This window comes from Pinus tabuliformis, chromosome 8 (assembly GCF_031772625.1).
Source record: "Pinus tabuliformis cultivar Carrire ecotype Pingquan chromosome 8, CPIR1, whole genome shotgun sequence".
NCBI classification, from domain to species: domain Eukaryota; kingdom Viridiplantae; phylum Streptophyta; class Pinopsida; order Pinales; family Pinaceae; genus Pinus; species Pinus tabuliformis.
In genome coordinates, this window is record NC_142294.1 from 1,865,998,235 (window position 1) to 1,866,019,306 (window position 21,072).

Below are 21,072 nucleotides of genomic sequence, written 5' to 3' on the forward strand. Positions count from 1 at the left end.
GGTTGTTTAAGAGAAGGTAAACGAAATCCCTAAATTAACATATAACATATATTTAAATCAATAATATGTTATAAACCATGCGAGTGATCGTGGACTCTTGAAAATAACATCAAAATAGATGCAATTAGGAAAGAACAACTACTTTGTATTAAATTCAAAGGAGAAAATGATTATAACTTGGTAGCCTTGATGTCATAAGCCTCTTCCAATGGTTTTTGTTCCTTCCTTTGATGATAAGCTCTTCAAACCCAAAATAAACAACATAAGTTTACAAATCCAAGTCTCTCTCTTCCTTGAGTCTTGTGATCAATTTATAGGCAAAAGGAGGAGGTTTCTAGTTCCTCTTCTCAAGGGATATGATGCTTAAGAGGAAGAGATTAGTTTTGTGATCCATGGGATGAGGCACAGGTATGTAGTAGCTTGAGTTTTCTAATTTGGATAAGATTCATCCATCCACACTTCTAGAATTTTATTTTTTATTTTTACTTGTGTGAACATGATTGCACAATTTATAGTGGAAGACAGTGTGCAGAATTGTGCATGCCACAATTGTAAAAATTGCACATGCGCAGGCTAGGAAAATTTCGCAAATACTAAAAAATGGTTTTTAAGCAGTGCAACCCAAAATTATTTTTGTCCTTGGTATTTTTTTACTTCAAGCTCCATAGGGGATTCACTTGAGACCTCATCGAATGGAAGGAGATCCGAATCGACAGTCATGGTGAAAAAATTTAGTGTAACACTTTAGGCTTAGAAGAGAAGCTTGCTTAGCAAGTGGAGTAAGCTTGACATTTGTGCATTTATTTCAAATGTCCATGCTTTAGATCACAATGTATCAACTACATGGAATTTTACAATAAATTTGATCATTCAGGTTAAGACTTATTCAACTATTTATGCCAACACTTTAGAGATATTGGACTTGAAGAGAGATGATTCAATAGACCTTTTTCTTATTTCTAGAGTTCTGAGTCTATTCCTCGAAATTGCAACTTGATCTAATTTTACATAGCTACCCGTCATTATTTGATTGTTCCATAGGTTAGGAGAGAACTCGAAGAGAGATTATCAATGAGAATTTGAGAGATCATATTCCTAAAAACTTGTGAAGAAGCATGGATTTTGATCATATATAATGACATGTCTTTGGATATGAAATCTATAAGATTCAGATTCTTTATTTTAGATTAATCAAGTCAACCTTATTTATAAAGTAGGATATTTTTTCTTTTATGTATAACACCTTAACATCGAATGGAGAATCGAACTCTGCAGAGATGACCTCAGGCTTGGATGTTATCATACAAGGTAGATTCCCTTCACAGTCACTTTGGGTGAATCAACATAAATAAAATCATATTATGGCATAGTGAGACTGAATGATAGTTGTAGGAACTTGGATTCAACATAGAGATATTCATATAATTCAGTCCATGCCACAATATCAAGTCTTAGCCTTAAACAAATTTCATTAATCAAAATTTTCGTCCTTCATCATTTGAATTGACAATACTAACATAGATATTTTTCGTAAGAATTTGGATTTGGGTCACGCTTGACACCAAAAAGGCTGTGATTCAGTTCTTATCACAAAGCTCAAACTAGCCATAGAATAAGCCTTATATCATATCATTGTTTCTTGGTCAACAATGCAACTATCTCATTTGAATAGTGTCCCATAACTCAGTCACCCTTTCGATCTATCAAATATGTATCACAGAAGGAGACTTGGACCTAGTCTTCACAAAAGGAGACAAGTTTCGATAGTACGAATCTACAACCTTCGAACCTTCCTCCATCTTGTCAATAATTCAGATGTCTCACACAGATAGACACACACATACATATCATATACCACATCCTTAGGAGCAATTTCGCATAAGAGATGCGATTTGGGCAAACTAGAAATTTTGGAGTTCAAACTTAACTTAGACCATGCCTTAGGACATGGATAACATAGGAAAATACAAATCAAAAATAGAATTGGGTTAATTTAAAATAGAACTTACACTTTTGCAATCTAGAACTTTGATCTCTTGAAGCTCAAATCACCCATAGAGGGAGGTCAGACTTTGCATAAATATCTTAAAACTTCACATATTTATAGTGTATAAATCACAAGCCTTTGCATCTTTAGAACTTCATATAAGAAAGTACGTGACTTGTCCTTTATTACAAGGTTAATTCAAGCCTCACAATGTTCATAGACGTATCAGTTCAGTTCAATCCTTTAGAGAATTAAAAGGCCTTAGAAATTGTGTACAGTGAACCAAAATTTCATATCTTTGGATCAATTACATACCTCGTTTAGGTTATACTTCAATGAAATGTGCAGGGTTCAAGATTCCACATATGAATTGGACTCACAGAACTCACTGTTGTTGGGAAAAGTATCCAATACGGAATGACCCTATCCCACTCTAAGGGTGATAGTACCTCAGCAACAATCAAGGCAAAGCTATCTAAGATTTCTTCTTTATGAGATGTAAAGAGAGGAGAAAGAGATCCACTAACCGATGTCTTCCGCTAATGGTTGATCCAATCTCACTCTTTTCCGCTTGCTCCCAGCTCCTTGCTCTTTCACTGGCCCAGCTACACCAAGATCCTGCAAAATGACAAGAGAGGGAAACTACAAGAAGCATGCATTCATAACTAGTTTAAGGATTAGAATAAACTAAATACACAAGTAAAACAATACATCATTGAGATACATGCATATAGAAGAAACTCAAATGGCTTTATTAATGGAAGAAGTAAAGTTCAGGAAGTGATACAACCATAAGAGGCCCAATCCAGCATCACCTTCCCAACAGAAAGAAATCTCCTCTTCACCTCCTTCAAAGCAAATCACCCAATAGTTCTAAACTCAAACCAACATCAATTCTTTGCATTCACCAAATTCCAGCCTCCAGATCTCATGGGAGAGAGATCCATATATAGATTTTTGGAGAGAGGATGAGTCAGCCTGAGACTGGTATGAAGCTGACTAGTGTCCTCTCCCTCTTCAGTTCTTGAGTCCACTTGGAGGTTCTTGCTTCCACTTGGAGATTTGGAACCTCTTACTCATCACCAGTCGAATTCCCTGATCCAAGTGTCATTTTGGAAGCTTCCTGGGCATTGACACATTGAGGAATGAGCCTTCCACTTGTCCAAACTCGCTCAGCGCAGGTAGCCTTTGTTGGAGTTGACATTCAACGCAGGTGGACAGTGGAGCAGTTGACATTCAGCGCAGATGCTCAGTGGAGCAGTTGACATGATCCAGAATTGGCTTGTTTTTGAGTAATTTCAGTGGAGAACTTGTCTGAATTGCTGTGGTTTCTTGGCCTTGTTCCTCTAGGGGTAGGAACAACATGTTTAGGAACTTTGGATCCCTTAGATTATGGACATTTCATGCTTCATGCTGTAAGGCACAAAAATGTCTATAACAGTTGCCCCCTAAAGTATGAGGCCGTTTATCGGGTGAAATGCTTTATCAGGAGGATCCGAAGTTCATCCAATCGCTGGGAGGTGACCTGTAATAAGATACAATACAATACATTATTTTTCATACTGCTTTCATGATCTAGCTGAGGCGGGCATTCCCATGCTCAGCTTTATAAATACATTTTTCTGTACATAGAACAGACAATCGTCTGATGGTAGACTGATAATTTTCTGATGAAATTATCATCCTTTGAGTAGGATGATCATCTGCTGCACATGTCAATGTCTTTATTTCCTGAATATATATCGCAGCCCGGATGGATGAAACTAGATCCGGGGTCTTCAAACTCGTCCGATCTTCACTCTAAGTACAAGTCGATCCATGTGAGAATTTTTTGGAGTCGAACATGGAAAGACATCGCTTGATTACCAGTCAATGATGTAAACTGTTAACAAGCGCGAGAGGAATCACCGATAATGATGATGACCCTCAAGGTACTGCAGTACAATTCACGTGGTGTGAATAGAGGACTTGACGTCGAACACCACGCAAAATCTTTCGGTCGAAGGTCATTGATGTATACCTGTCGCCGGAAGTGAGAAACTTGCCATTGAGGCATGCAAGCTTCAAAGTACTGAGGGGGGTGTTCCTAGATCAACTTCTTGGATAATGAGCTGATGTCGACAAGAAGCGATCCGTCAAAGGAGGGCCTTAATGAATCCCACATCAGTGACACGGAACGGAGCTAATGATTGTGATGAAGGTGAAAACGATCTGTGACATATGATTCAGGGTGGCGGTCATGAAAGGATGAAAGATGATGTATGGCAGTGGATGGGACACGGTTGACTCTTTCTGAACAACATCTCTTGAACATATAACGACACTGATGTGATGGATCGGTAGCATTACCCCAAATATGGATGGTATGGCGAGACCATGGTGATGAGACCGGTGAATGAAAACAACCCAACCCGATGTGGTACGGAGGAAAAGTGTCATGTTCAAGAGCGACTTGCTACCATCAAAGCTTTGAGTTTCTCCCAATTTTCCCCAGTCATTTCTGACCAGTACCTCTTTATTTTTGTCAAGCTTGAGGAGGATAACATATGCTTGTTCTATAACCTGCCCTTCGGGCAAGCCCATCGCTATGTTTTAACGAGCCTAGCGATAGGGAAACTCGTTCTCGTCTAAAGACAAGTTTGTCGCTATTTAATGTATTTAACGAGTCTAGCGACAAAGACAACTCGGTCCTTTTCATTTTTAGAGAGTCTGAAAAGGTACGTAAAGTTAACTCCAAAGGTCCTTTTTCGTCATCTAATCCCTTAAGTCCGAAAAAGTATAAAACAATACAGAAGGGATGAATGTTCGATAGTTTTATCGAGCCGAACTAAACAAGCGCTCGATCTTTTTGTGCAATAATCCCTCAGGTCCAAAAAGATTAAAATCTAGAGGAGGGATATCTCTTCCAGTCGCTTTAACGAGCTGGAAGGCAAAAACTCGGCAAACTTTTCATATTTTACGAGTCAGATGAAAAGAGCTCAAAGAAGACTCGTATTTTGAGGAACGAGTGATAAACAGGGATAGCAGCAGATTCCAGGTACAGGTTGGAATTTTCCAATCACGGCAGTGTCACAAGGATGGCTAGGTGAAATCACTCTTCGTAGCTGTTCCTCAAAATAGGTAAACAATCAAGTGGAGGTGAATGATCGGCCAAATGAAAAGTGGAGGTGATGGTGCAAACACGACCAAGGCTTTTATGGCTGATGAATTTACGATCTCAAATGGTTATTTACCGGTTCATTTTTTCTGGATGAGCTTGAACTCAAAGGGGAAGCTTGCTCACAGCTTATGTTTATTTTTTAACGAGCATGAACTCCGCGTTAAAACTACTCGGTTTTGCGTTTATTTTTTAACGAGCATGAACTTTGCTAAAACTGCTCATTTATACCAGTCATAAGATAAGAATGTCTCCTATAAATAACGGCAACTTTTAGATTTTTGCCCCACATCCTTTCTTTATGCAAGTTCGGCTGCGACTAATCCTACGAGTTTAAAGGGTTAGACCTACAGGTTTAAAGGGAGGACCTAAAAATTTAAAAAATAAATAGCCGCCCTTGCTTGCACTCCAAAAGGTTTGCATGCCCCCAGGTATAAAGTACAATTTCAAGGTTACCCTTCCGGCTTCCACATCTGCTTTTCTTTGGGTGTTCACAGCTACTTGTCTCCTTGCTAGTCTAGTTTTAACGGGACTATACGAGATCACAAGAGAGCAGCTACTTGTTTTCTCGCTAGCCTAACTTTAATGAATTCTTGCAAGATCGCAAGAGAACAGCTACTTGCGACAAGAGAACAGCTACTTGCGACAAGAGAAGAACACTACTCAAAGACAAAACATTTGCTTTACCAGGAAAGGCATACCTCTTTCTGGTTACCCAAAGATTGTCTCGTTCACGGCTACGAATAAAACATTTCTTCGGCGATGTCTACCGAAATAGACAAAGGTGAATGACCATTTGCATCAAACACATAACTTTGATAAAAGAATCTTGTTCCAGAACAACCCCTCTTCCTTCTTTCGGATGGGGTACGGACTAGTCATATTCTCCCGCGGAAACTCTACCTTATACCCAGGGTTTTTTCTACCCGAAGCAGACCAGGATGCATGCCCCCTGGGTTCCAGTCCTATTTTCCCGAATTACTCGCACTCATCAGGAAGAAGAATCAGAGGTGGAGACATTTCTTGAGTAAATAGACCATTCAGGGTTGGTATGTGACTATTTGCGATGCGTGATCCCGGAAATGAAAGTTGGTCTACGAGCTTGACCATTCTTCCTTCGTGTGGAAAACACATTACTCTAAAGAGTGAGGAGACTATTGCTCCCATGCAATATATATAGTCTCGTCCAAGGAGTAGGTTATAATCCAAGGGTCCTTGAATGACCATCACGTTCATTTGAACGGCCTTCCCTTTCAATGTAATGGGCACATTGGGGAGGATCCCTAATGGTCGACTGGTTCCTTTATCAAAACCCGAGAGATTTCTTATCTCAGGCAAAAGCGTCGGGGAACCCAGTGCTTTCCAGGCAACAGAGGAAAGGATACTCACAGATGCCCCTTCATCAATGATAGTGCCAGCCATTACCATTCTGTATATTTGGACTATAATTCTGAATGGTATACTGGCTGGCAACCGGGGTCTGCCTAGTTGGTTCCTTCCGGATATGACCCTGACGGCCGGATATGACCCTGACGATGTTCCTTCCTGCGATAAAGGAATGGGCGTATTGCCCTGATGCTCGTCAGAGTCGGTGTTGATGAAAAGAATCTGGATGGTGTCATCCTTATTCTCTTCAGTGAGGGTGTCATTTGAAGATGAATCTTCATTGACGGTGTCATTTGAAGATGAAACCTCTGAAGGCAGAACCGGGTCAACTGCCGTTTCGACCTTTGGACTTTCGTCCGGTCTGGATTCAGTAGGTTCATTTTCAATGACTGACGCTTCAGCTGACCACTTGAGTGTGCCAGCTGTATTCTCAACCAACGAAGGACTTGGCACGAGTTTTTTGTATCCAGGAGGAAGTCGTAACGGTGAAACCGGACGATCTTCCAAAACTCTCTTCGCCTCGTCTAAGAAGGGACACCGGTGGATGGCGTGATCGCCTTCACACAGTCTGCAGGGGGATCTTGCTCCTCCTCTTTGTCTTGAACCTTCACTTTCGCTGGTTGACGGTAAGCATTCAACATGGCTGTCAGAGGTTGATGCTCCCGAATTGTGCAGACGAGGGGACCAGTCCGCTAGTATCCGAGGAATACAGGGACAATATCTATGGAAGTGGTCTCCTCTACATATGACACATGGCGATTTAGGCCCGGTCTGTGCTGTGTGTGGATTTTTGTCAGATGCCTTTTGCTTGCCCCCAGTCGCCTTTGGCTCCTTCTTCTTCTTCTCTCTCTTCTTCTTCTCCTTCTTCTCTGTGGGAGCTTGGCTTTTGCCGGCTCTACCTTGCGAAGAGGAAGGATTGGAGGAAGAGTTATAAGAAGTAGAAGGCTGGTGGGCAGCTCTAGACTGATCTAACTGTTGACTCGACTGTTCAGGAACCGTGGTGTTCTGAACTACATTGGTTGAGAAGAGCCAGATTGGCAGGCCAATTGTCAGTCCTGGAAGCGACAATGTGGCCATGTGGGGCGCACCAACATCTCCCCAAGAGGAGAAAGGACTAGGATTTCCATCATGGGGAATTCCTTGGCTGGTGTGTTCCATTTTTCTCAACCTAAAGATCAACGCAGGAATAGGAGGTGATTATGTTCCGTTTAAAATAAATTTTATAACGACGCTTTAGACACAACTTGCTTTTTCACTTTTTAAGAGTCGAGAAAAAGCTAAAGATGACTCTAGTCTCCTTCGATGTTTTAACAAGCCCGAAGTGACAAATGCTCGGATGGACTTTTTAAGTTATAGAGTTTGAAAAAGGCCAAAAGAAACTGCTCTGGAGTTCTAGGCAGAGGGTGTGCCAAACTTTTCGCAAAACCACAGAATACGTTTTACGGTACGGGTGGTCGATCTTCGTGAATGCTGTGTTCACTGCATTGTGATCAGTAGGGTGGCCGACACAGCTTCCTATGGATAAAGGCTTTATTCCTATAGGGGTCTCCCAATATATACGCGACGGTACATGGGAGCACAAGTCCGTATTGATACTTATCGCTTCACCGTGGAGGAATCACCCAACCACTCAACGGTAAGATATCACGTTTAACGACGCCGGAACACGTCTCTAGCTTAGACCTCTATGTGTTTGCGTTATGTTTCAAAGCGTTGTTATGTTCATTCAATTTATTTTAGGTTGATATTTTTTAGCAGTTTGCCTTTATGGATCACCACGAGATGTATGGTACAACTCCTAAATGCAGTCTAAAGATTAGAAGCAAGCTTTTTCAATCTTTTCAACATATGAAAATCTTAACTACTGAGGGAAAAGAAAGACATCATCTTTTCACATAGATCATAGAGCACACACTAATGCACTTTTTCCTAAATCAACATGCAAGCTGTCAAAATGCACATGCACAATGCAGGTATTTCTTTTCTCTTTCTTAATATTGATGCTTATAAAAAGAAAGCTGTTGTATAACTTTGAATTCGATTTCAAGTGAAAACAAACAAGCTTTTTGTCCAAAATCAAAAGACACCTTATGATTTACTTGTTTCAACACTAGAAATACATAAATTCAAACCATATGACGAAAGCAAAAGCTCAATCAGCTATGAACAGCAAACAAACTAACTCTTAAGATCAAAACGACACTTATGACAGGTCTAGATCTAAGAGGCCACAGCAAGACTAGTTCACTTTCGTAATGGGAAACTGCAAATGATGTAAGAAATACACAAAGAACAAATACAGTTTCTTTATACAACCGAGGCGGAATAGAGGAAAAGAAAGGTGGTTTCAGATAGGTACATTGACTGATAACATGCTGCAAAAACAGGGATGAAAACTGAGCAAAAGACACAGGGAACCACAGTTGCACAAAGCAAAGACTGTTTCAGCGCAGGTGTAACACAGAGGTTTTGACATTCAGCGCAGGTAGCCTTCACGGGACCTGCATTGAAATGCAGAACCTCTTCACTGGGTCTGCGCTGAAACCAGAACGAGAATGTTCCGGGGTTTTGAGCTACGGTTTGCAGTTAAAATCACAGTTTTTGGCCAAATCAAAGCTAGCAATCAAGTACACACTAAGGGATGATTCAAAGGAGGATGAAAAGCTATCACTAAGAGCTGTTCAGAGTACTTGTGGATCAGCTCTTCAAATCATAAACATGTCCAGAAACTGGACTAGAGTAGCTGCCCTCTACTTCGCATTTGAAAGATCCAAATGCAGTTCGATTCGGTACTCCCTGTGTTTATGAAATGAATAGCAAAAAACACAAACAAACCAACAAGATACGATCCCCAGCGGAGTCGCCAATTTGTTGTTGGGAAAAGTATCCAATACGGAATGACCCTATCCCACTCTAAGGGTGATAGTACCTCAGCAACAATCAAAGCAAAGCTATCTAAGATTTCTTCTTTATGAGATGTAAAGAGAGGAGAAAGAGATCCACTAACCGATGTCTTCCGCTAATGGTTGATCCAATCTCACTCCTTTGCTGCTTGCTCCCAGCTCCTTGCTCTTTCACTGGCCCAGCTACACCAAGATCCTGCAAAATGACAAGAGAGGGAAACTACAAGAAGCATACATTCATAACTAGTTTAAGGATTAGAATAAACTAAATACACAAGTAAAACAATACATCATTGAGATACATGCATATAGAAGAAACTCAAATGGCTTTATTAATGGAAGAAGTAAAGTTCAGGAAGTGATACAACCATAAGAGGCCCAATCCAGCATCACCTTCCCAGCAGAAAGAAATCTCCTCTTCACCTCCTTCAAAGCAAATCACCCAATAGTTCTAAACTCAAACCAACAACAATTCTTTGCATTCACCAAATTCCAGCCCCTAGATCTCATGGGAGAGAGATCCATATATAGATATTTGGAGAGAGGATGAGTCAGCCTGAGACTGGTATGAAACTGACTAGTGTCCTCTCCCTCTTCAGTTCTTGAGTCCACTTGGAGGTTCTTGCTTCCACTTGGAGATTTGGAACCTCTTACTCATCACCAGTCGAATTCCCTGATCCAAGTGTCATTTTGGAAGCTTCCTGGGCATTGACACATTGAGGAATGAGCCTTCCACTTGTCCAAACTCGCTCAGCGTAGGTAGCCTTTGTTGGAGTTGACATTCAACACAGGTGGACAGTGGAGCAGTTGACATTCAGCGCAGATGCTCAGTGGAGCAGTTGACATGATCCAGAATTGGCTTGTTTTTGAGTAATTTCAGTGGAGAACTTGTCTGAATTGCTGTGGTTTCTTGGCCTTGTTCCTCTAGGGGTAGGAACAACATGTTTAGGGACTTTGGATCCCTTAGATTATGGACATTTCATGCTTCATGCTGTAAGGCACAAAAATGTCTATAACACTCACACATTTTCTTATCTCAGAATTATGTCATAGAGGTAAAGTGCCTTAGGAAATTAGCATACTATGCCACAAATGTTTTTCCTATTTACATAAAGAATTAATGCCTCATTGATCCTTTTTGAAATGCAACCTTAACTTGCCCTTGCATCCCAACTTTACCAAGGGTCTTGGCCCTCTTCTGAATTTACTCCATTCTGGTAACAGATGTATTTTAGAGATTATGCCTAGAATTTTACCAGAACTTAGCTCCTTTTGAAGTCTAGTGTTTGTCTTCTTCAAACTGCTCTTCAACCTGTGCTCTAATACGATGTTGAGATTTCTAGGGCACAAGCTAGAATAAATTGTTCTTGATCATGATAATTACTTCTATTGACCAATTAGCATCAATTACATATCCAATATCATTAAAAATTTACATAAAAGAAAAAAATCAACCAATAAACATGAAAGAACATTAAAATAACCATTAAACAATGAGACAAGAGACACATAAATTAGGCCTGAGACGAGGGAAAAACCCATAAGAGGAAAACCAAGAAAATGTATTTCCTTATGTGAGAGAGAGAGAGAGAGAGAGAGAGAGAGAGAGATAAACAAAAACAACCATAACAAGATAATATCCAAACCAGTAACCAAGGACTAGATCTAGTGTCAAGCCATGTGCTAAATCCTACTTTAGATTTTTGACCTCCTCCTTTTGCTCCCAACATTGTTGGATCATATATACAAAAGATATGATTGATGTGCCAAATTTGGAGGAGAGGTCTCCTTTATATAAACTTTGAATGGGGGTTGAATGGGTGTCTCTTAGGGGCCCAATTGACTTAAAGTAATAGGAGGTCGAATTGAAATATTTGGAGGAAAAATTTAAATTCAATTTTTTTGTTTCTTCACATGATCAAAATACCGACCATGGCTACTATATTTACAACACATAAAAACTAGACAACTTATCTAAAGGAGGCATATTGGGAAAAAAGCATAGATAATCATTTCCAACAGGAAATTCAAAAAGAGAAAAGGCACCCTTGGAATTGTCCATTCAGATTTGTGCGGACCAATGCATACACTCTCAATTGGTGGAAGGTATTATTGGTTTAAATTTATAGATTATTACAGAAGAAAGACATGGTTTTATTTTGTAAGATAGAAAAATGAAGTGTTTGAGCACTTTCCTCAATTCAAGACTCTTGTTGAAAAATAAAGTTGGCACTATATTGAAGATTTTAGAACTGATAGAGGTGGTGATTACATCTTGAATGACTTGCTACATTTTTGTAGGGAGTATGGAATTGACAAATAATTTACAGCAACATACACACCTCAAAAAAATGGTGTTGCTGAAAGAAAAAATAAAACAATTGTGGAAATGTCGAGGAGTATGTTAAAAAAAAAGAATTTTCCAAATGAATATTTGGGTGAAGCTATAGCATGCACAACTTACATCATAAGTAAATGTCGAACCAAAAGTGTAAATAACATGATTCTAGAAGAAGCATGGAGTGGGAGAAAACATAGTGTTACTCACATGAGAGTTTATGGATGTGTGGCATATGCACATGTCCCAATGAGTTAAGAAAGAAATTAGACAACAAGGGGGGGAATGCATACTTGTTGGTTATTGTGACGATCCCAAGGCATACAAGTTATATAGTCTAATAACCAAAAAGGTCATAATTAGTAGAGATGTACAGTTTATAGAAGAGGAAGCATGATATGGAAGTTTGGAGAAGACAATTAATGTAGCAACACATTTACCACAAGAAGATAAAGAGGAATTAGTAGCGATACGTACTTCTTCAATGGTGACTTCTACACCTATTCAATCTCAACAAAAAATAGGAAAATCTTGCGCATTCAAGAAAATACTCCTCCAAGTGCGCAACAAAGATAAACAATTCCACATTCTCCAAGTTCCACTTCAAGTTACACATCAAGTCCATCTTTGGCAAGCTTGAGAAGACAAAAATTCATAAATTTGAGTGATATTTATGAGAAAAATGAAGGTGAAAGCAATGCATGTATGAAGTCTCTTTTTGCTTTATTTTCTCATGTAGATGGTCTTAATTAATTTGGAAGATGCAACAAGGAGGAAAAATGGGTAGCAACAATGAATTAAGAAATAGATGCAATAGAGAAGGATGACACATGGGAATTAGTGAATCTTTCACAAGGAACATAAGTGATATGTGTAAAGTGGGTCTATAAGACCAAAATCAATGCAAAAGGAAGGATAGAAAGACATAAAGCAAGGCTAGTTGTTAAGGGATACAAACAATAGCTTGTAAGTATGCTAAAAAATTTGCATTAGTTTCAAGAATGGAACTGTCAAGACGGTTTAGGTAATAGCAGTGCAGCATAAATGGAAGGTATATAAAATGGATGTGAAATCAACCTTTTTACTGGACTATTGAAAGATGAATCTTATGTGGAGAATCCACTTGGTTATGAGGTTCAAGGGAAAGAAGACAATATACAGACTAAAGAAAGCTCTTTATGGGTTGAAGTAAGCAATGCTCACATGGTATAGGAGGATAAATTCATACTTGTTGGACAATGTATTTAGAAAAAGTGATGGCGAGCCTACCCTCTACATAAAATAAAGTGATGGTGAGATTTTAATTGTCGTTTTATATGTAAATGATATAATTTTCACAGGGAGTGATGATCTTCTCATTGTTGATCTTGAAGTCATGAAAGATGAATTTGAAATGACATATTTGGGGTTGTTAAGGTACTTTTTATGATCTAGACTTACGCAAGAACAAAAAAGAATACATATATAAACATAAACACAAAGATGCGGCATAAATAAATCTTCATTTCATTAATATCAAATAATTGAAAGATGCTTACAAATAGAATGGAAATAAACTAGCTCGGGCGATGGTAGCTTTTCTCGAAGGAGAGATGTGGCGGCTACATGCCTCTAAACTATTGAATAATCTAGGGAAAAGTATTTTAGTGTGATTCTTTGTTACTTGATAACAATTTGGAGTCTTTTTACTTTTCTTGTTAGATTATTCTTCTTCTTCTTATTATTAGTGCTTATGTGTGTACTTCATCAAACAACTACAAGAACAAAAAAACAAGAATACAAGATGTTAGCTCTCTTCAAGGGCCAAAATCTCTCTACTCTTGAGAGGAAAACCCTTTAGTGAATTTCTTTTATTGAAGCTTCTATTGATCAATGCCAAACCATAGACCCTTGACTAAGAGATCCTTCAAGCACAAGTCAAGTCTTCACTCCTTTTTTGTGACATATACCCTGGCACTTCTTCGGGCACTTTGTTTCCTAACACTTCGTCCTCCTTCTTCCAACACTTCATTCTTCTTCTAACATGTTAGTAACCATGTTGTACTTGCTCTAGAAAATATTTCTTTAATGAAAGCATTTTCATATGATGATTCATTTATTGTCTTTCACCAATCAATGAATTGTTATGACTATCAAGAGAGGGCCGTTATAACTGCAGAAAGAGATATGATTCTTGCACATGTGACTATTTTCTACCCTAGAAAACAATCCCTTCAACTTCAGTCTTCTTCCTTCTTCCTTCATTTGTGAGGGCTTCTCCTTCGCTCTTAGAGGGAGACCTTATGGACCTTGTTTGCACCCAAAATAGTGAGATATGATGAACTATACTTTTATGTTGTTATAGCCGCAGGAAAACCTTCCTTAACCTCGCACATGTGGTTGTAGTTTCTTCTAGAAATGACCTCCTTAACGTCAGTTTTGTACCCTTCTTTCTCACTGTCCTTGGAGACCCATAAACTACCCCTTTCACTTATCTTTCTCGACTATCACTTAGCTAATTTCAAAGCTTCTTGTTGTGTGTTGTATGAGGAGTGGACAACCTCTATAAATAGAGGGATGTCCCTCCTCTTTAGGCCAACTAGATTGTTCATTAGGTTGACTTGGTTGCTACTTGTAGGCTGACTTGTAGAGTGGACTTCGGATGGAGTTGTATTCTTGAATAAGCTTCTTGATGGTGACATCGCTTGGAGGAGACTTGTGTCTTTTCATGGAGGTATTCTCTTGACCATAATACATATAAAAGGTATAACATGCCCTTAAGGTCTTCAACTTATTCTTTTGACTATTTGACTAACCTATATCACTTTAAATAGTAATATACCTATTACAATGAGAAAGAAACTCATTGAAATATATAATAAAAATAATATTTCTTTTCTTGAATAAGTACAAATATCAAAAATACATTTATGAAGACCGGAACTAGTTACCTTTCCTTCAACACTCCCTCTTAATTAGGGAGGTATTCATACAACATTACAAGGTGTTTTTCTATTATCAATCTTGAAAAATTCAAGTAAGAGAAACTGGATTTGCAATCCATCTGTTATAGCATCATATTTATTAGTATTGTCATAGTGCAAGGCCTTGACTAACATCTTCATCTCTTTATGAGACCATGAGCTACAATGCTGGTGAGACCAATGATTTATAGACACCTTCATCATTGTCTCTCAAGGTACATACCCACCAGGGTGTTCTCCAAGTATTACCTTCTAGGGCTATTCTTATCTTGGGTTCCCAACCCTAAAAGATTATCAGTCCTCTTTCCTACTATTGTCTTAGATGTCATATACATCCTAAAAGAGTATCGAATACCAAATTATTACCCAATCCTCCCATTCTTTATTCCCAAGTGAAGACAAGAATGTAGTGTCTATCTTGTGTCTACATTTTTATTCACGGCCTTCATCTAGGCTTACGGTTATTAGTCCTGGTCTAGTGCATGACCCATGAAATGGAAAACACAAATGTCACTCCTTTGTACTTACGGGTGATCCAAAACTCCCTCTTGATCACGGACCTGTTAGATCTCCCTCTTAACTGGGGAATCTTTCCTTCATCAAAAACTTCTTCTTCATGGGCTCTTTAATTGCTTGATCTCTAAGTTCCTTTCTTGATTTCATGAAGTCTTCGATCAAACTTCTTCTAGGTAGGGCACCATCAATCAATCATTTTCCTTCTTGGTTTGTCATGTCATTACTTCATGGAAAGTGACTATCAGGTTTTTCTTGTCATCTTGGCTACTCCTTTGTCAACTTTTCCATGCATCAAAATACTCTTCTCATGGATGCTTCATAGTACTTGTTAGGTTTCATTCTTTGACCTAGTAGCCCATCATCACTTCATATTGATATTGTTTCAACATTTCCTTTTCTTTTTGTTGGATGGATGCTTCATCACGACATCTCTCAATAGTAGAATCAGTTATCTGCACCTTTATATCTCCAAGGCCTTCATAGGTGTCAAGGGTACTTTCTTCCTTTATCAGAGTTGTTATGCCTTCTTTCGAGAGATATCTTTCAAGGAATTTTGTCAGATAGTGATTCTTGGTGATCATGGTGTTCTTCACATGCTTGATCTCTTTCTTCATTTTCTTCCTCTTAGATAGATAGGTCAACCATATAATGCTTCTTGTGAGAGCATTCCTTCATTTCTTGATTTCTAGACTTGTCAGCATTTCTTCTTGCTTCTTAGTCAGCAATTGTATGCTCCTTATGTGAGCATATTCTTTTGTTGACCTTGTTCGCATTGTGGTACATGCCTTAGAGCATGTTCTCGATGAAAGAGATTATTTTCACCCTTGATCATGTTATAGAACTATACCCATGAATTTAATAATATACAAGTGATAACATTACTTTAAAATTTGATGCATACATAACTCATCTTGATTATCCTTTGATCATCTTTTGGTGTGGCCCTTCTTACATCATCTTAGCTTGCCTGCATATAATTCTTTTCTTGAAGCCTATGAATGGGATTCCCAATAAGACATCTGCTTTGGACCATGAACCTTCTTTTTAAGATTCCATCATAGGATCTTACAGATCCTTGCCTTGCGAATGTTTCCTTTCTTTTGATGATGTAGGTCTTCTAATATTCTTATCATGATCAATTTTCTTTCATCATGTACGAGGTCCTATACTAGGTATGCTTCTTCTACACAAATATCTTGAGCTATATCTACCATGCTCCTATATTCTAGAATATATTTCTACTTATGAAGTTTTGTTATCATCATAAATGCTACATCTACATGAGTATCTATAACTCTATGTACATCATACTGCTAGATTCTAGAGAATGTTTCTAGCCATGCAATTGTAATTTGTTCCTACATTCTCCTATTCTACTCAAAACTTTGAAAGAAGTCTAGAAGTAAAGAGTTTGACCTAGTCATAGTAGATATACAAAGGATCTTCCTTCTTTGATTCTTTCCTTCTTATTTCATCTCTTGAGTTATGTGAGCTTCTTCCCTCTTCCTTTTGGTGTTGTTGTCCTTCTTAAGCTTAGGATAATTCCTTTTGTAGTGTCCATATTCTTGGCATCCAAAACATTGGATTTTAGACATGTCTTTGTTGTTTGTTCTTCATGGACCAAACTTGCCAAATTTACCCTTTCTTTTGGCCATGGTAGAAAATGCTTTCTCCTTTGATCCCACATCTTCTTTTGACTTAAGTATAGTTTCCTTTGTTCTACATAGAGAACATATTTCAGTGAGAGTTGTTTCTTTCTTCTTAGCATATATGATAGATGTGAAGTTCCCCACTCCTCAGGTAGAGCATTGAGTACTATAGTTGTAATCTCTCTGTCAGACATGACTTCCCCAAGCTCTTGAATATGATCTCTCATTTAAGGGATTTTTATGAAGTAGGGAGCTATTCCTTCATTTGTTATCTTCATCTTGTACAATTTATTCCTCAGAGATATTACTTCTTCGATGGTGGATATTGAGAATAACTCTACTAGCTTATCATAAATTTATTTTCATGTATGAAACTTGGAGACATAGGGAATGAGAGAGCCTTTTATTGATTCTATCAGAATCCTTTGAGCTCTTGTCTCATCCTTATTGTAATTGGTTGAGGCTTGAGTCTGTTCCTTAGCAGGGATTGCGATATTCCATTTGACATGCTCCAGGAGTTCATTCTCCTTGAGTAGTAGATCAATCCTCTTCTTCCATGCAAGAAAGTTATTGGTACCTACCAATTTATTGCTTTCCTTGCAAAAATACATTGATTTATATTCATAAGGGGACATGTACTTACTTGATATATTTTTAGATGTAATGGTTTTGCTTCCTCCTTGAAGGCTTGATGGCTTATGTTCCCTGGACATTGATGTTATTCAAGTTTCCTTCTCCAGGTGGACAGGCTTGATGATGAAATTTTCTTGAAGACTTGTAGCTTAATGCAGGTCATTCTTCAACCTTTTCTTCTTTGTATGTGCCTTTATGTAAAGTTCTTCTTCTAGCTTTGTAGACCTCCTTGATGGATGATGGATTGTAGACCATTCTTGACCTTGACGTAATTGAGACTTATAGGCTTGACGCTTCAATATTGTAGATGCTTATCCTTTATGAGCGTTCTTGAGTTGCCCTTTTCTTGATGTGTCACCTTATCTCTGATACCATGTTGAATAACCTAGGGCAAAGTAGTGTAGTGTGATTCTTCGTTACTTGATAACAATTTGTGGATTATTTTTACTTTTTTTGTTAGCTTATTCTTCTTATTCTTATTATTAGTGCTTATGTGTGTACTTCATCAAACTGCTACCAAAACACAAAAACAAGAACAGAAGATGTTGGCTCTCTCGCAAGGCCAAAACCTCTTTACTCTTGAGAGGAAAACACTTTAGTGAATTTCTCTTATTGAAGCTTCTATTGATCAATGCCAAACACTATACCGTTGACTAAGAGATCCTCCAAGAACAAGTCAAGTCTTCACTCCTTTTATGCACCATATACACCAACACTTCTTCTGACACTTCTTCCAGCACTTTGTTTCCTGGCACTTCATCCTCCTTCTTCTGGCACTTTTTTCTTCTCCTAACTTTTTAGTAACCTTCTTGTACTTGCTCTAAGTAAGATGTCTTTAATGAAACTCCTTTCATGTGATGATTCCTTTCTTTTCTTTTACCAATCAATGAATTGTTATGACTAGCAAGAGAGGGTTGTTATAACTGCAGAAAGATATCTCATTCTTGCACGTGTGACTATGTCTTTAATGAAAGTATTTTCATGTGATGATTCCTTTCTTGTCTTTTACCAATAAATGATCTGTTATGACTGTCAAGAGAGGGTCATTATAACTGCAGAAAGAGGTCTCATTCTTGCACGTGTGACGGTTTTCTACCCTACAAAACAATCCCTTCAACTTCGGTCTTCTTCTTTCTTCCTTCATTTGTGAGGGCTTCTCCTTTGCTCTTAGAGGGAGGCCTTGTGGACCTTGTTTGCACCCAAAATAGTGAGATATGATGAACTGTACTTTTCTATTGCTATAGCCGCAAGAATACCTTCCTTAACCTCACATGTGTGGTTGTAGTTGCTTCTATAAATAACCTCCTTAACTTTGATTCTACACCATTCTTTCTTATTGTCCTTAGAGACCCATACACTACCCCTTTCACTTCTCTTTATCGGCTGTCACTTCACTAATTTTAGAGCTTCTTGTTGTGTGTTGTACGAGGAGTGGACAACCTCTATAAATAGAGGTTTGCACCTCCTCTTTAGGCCAACTAGACTGTTCATTAGGCCTTCTTGGTTGCTGCTTGTAGGCTGACTTGTCGAGTGTACCTCAGATGGACTTGTATGCTTGAATGAGCTTCTTGATGGTGCCATCACTTGGATGAGAGTTATGACTTTTCTTGGAGGCATTCTATTGACCATAATACATATACAAGGTACAACATGCCCTTAAGGTCTTCAGCTTATTCTTTTGACTATTTAATTCACCTATATCACTTTAAATAGTGCTAAACCTATTTCAATGAGAAATAAACTCATTGACATATATTATAAAAATAATATTTATTTTCTTGAATAAGTACAAATATCAAAAATAAATTTATGAAGACCGAACCTAGTTACCTTTCCTTCAACACTCCCGCTTAACTAGGGAGGTATTCATACAACATTACAAGGTGTTTGGATATTATCAATATTGAAGAATTCACATAAGAAAATATGGATTTACAATACATCTATTATAGCATCATATTTATGAGCATGTTCATATTGCAAGGCCTTGACTAACAACTCCATCTCTTTATGAGACCATGAGCTATAATGCTTAAGAGACCAATGATTTATAGACACCTTCATCATTGTCTCTCAAGGTACATACCCACTCAGGTGTTCTTCGAGTATGACCTTCTAGGACTTCTTATATTGGGTTCATAGCCCTAAAAAAATATTGGTCCTCTTGCCTACTCCTGTCTTGGATTCCCTACACATCCTCAAAGAGTATCAGATGCTAGATGATTAACCAATCCTCCCATTCTTTCTTCCGAAGTGAAGACAAGAATGTAGTGTCTATCTTGTGTCTACATTTCCATTCATGGCCTTCATCTAGAATTATGGTTGTTAGTCCTGGTCTAGTGCATGACCCATGAAATAGAAAACACAAATGTCACTCCTTTGTAATCAGGGGTGATCCAAAACTCCCTCTTGATCAAGGACCTGTCAGAGCTCCCTCATAACTGGGGACTCTATCCTTCATCAAAAACTTCTTCTTCGTGGGTTCTTCAGCTACTTTATCTCCTTCCCTTCTTTATGTCATGAATTCTTTTATCGAACTTCTTCTAGGTAGGGCACCATCCATCAATCACTTTCCTTCCTGGTTTGTCATGTCATTGCTTCGTGGAAAGCGACTATCAGGTTTATCTTTTCATCTTAGCTACTCCTTTGTCATCTTGTCCATGCTTCAAAATACTCTTCTCATGGATGCTTCATATTAATTTCTAGGTTACATTCTTTGACCTAGTAGCCCATCATGACTTCATCCTGATATTGTTTCAACATTGCCTTTTCTTTTTGTTGGATGGATTATTCATCATGACATCTCTGTATAGTAGAATCAATTATTTTCACCTTCATATCTCCAAGGCCTTCATAGGTGTCAAGGGTCCATTCTTCCTTTATCAAAGTTGTTTTGCCTTCTTTCAGGAGATATATATCAAGGCATTTTTTCAGATAGTGATTCTTAGAGATCATGGTGTTCTTCACATGCTTGATCTCTTTATTCATTTTCTTCTTCCCAAATAGATAGGTCAACCATCTAATACTTCTTATAAGATAATTCCTTCATTGCTTGATTGCTAGACTTGTCATCATTTCTTTTTGCTTCTTAGTCAGCAATTGTATGCTCCTTATGTGAGCATATTCTTTTGTTGACCTTGATCACATTGTGGTACATGCCTTCAAACATGTTCTTGGTGAAAGAGATTACTTTCACCCTTGATCATCTTATAGAACTATACCCATGAATTTAATAATATACAAGCGATAACATGACTTTAAACTTTGATGCATACATACCTCATCTTGATTCTCCTTTGATCATCCTTTGGTCTGGCCCTTCTTGCATCATCTTAGCTTGCCCCCATATCATTCTTCTATTGAAACCCATGAATGGGATTCCCAATGACACATCTACTTTGGTCCATGAACCTAATTTTGTAGATTCCATCATAGGATCTTAAAGATCCTTGCCTTGAAAACGTTTCCTTTCTTTTGATGATGTAGGTCGTCTAATATTCTTATCATGATCAATTTTCTTTTATCATGTATGAGGTCCTA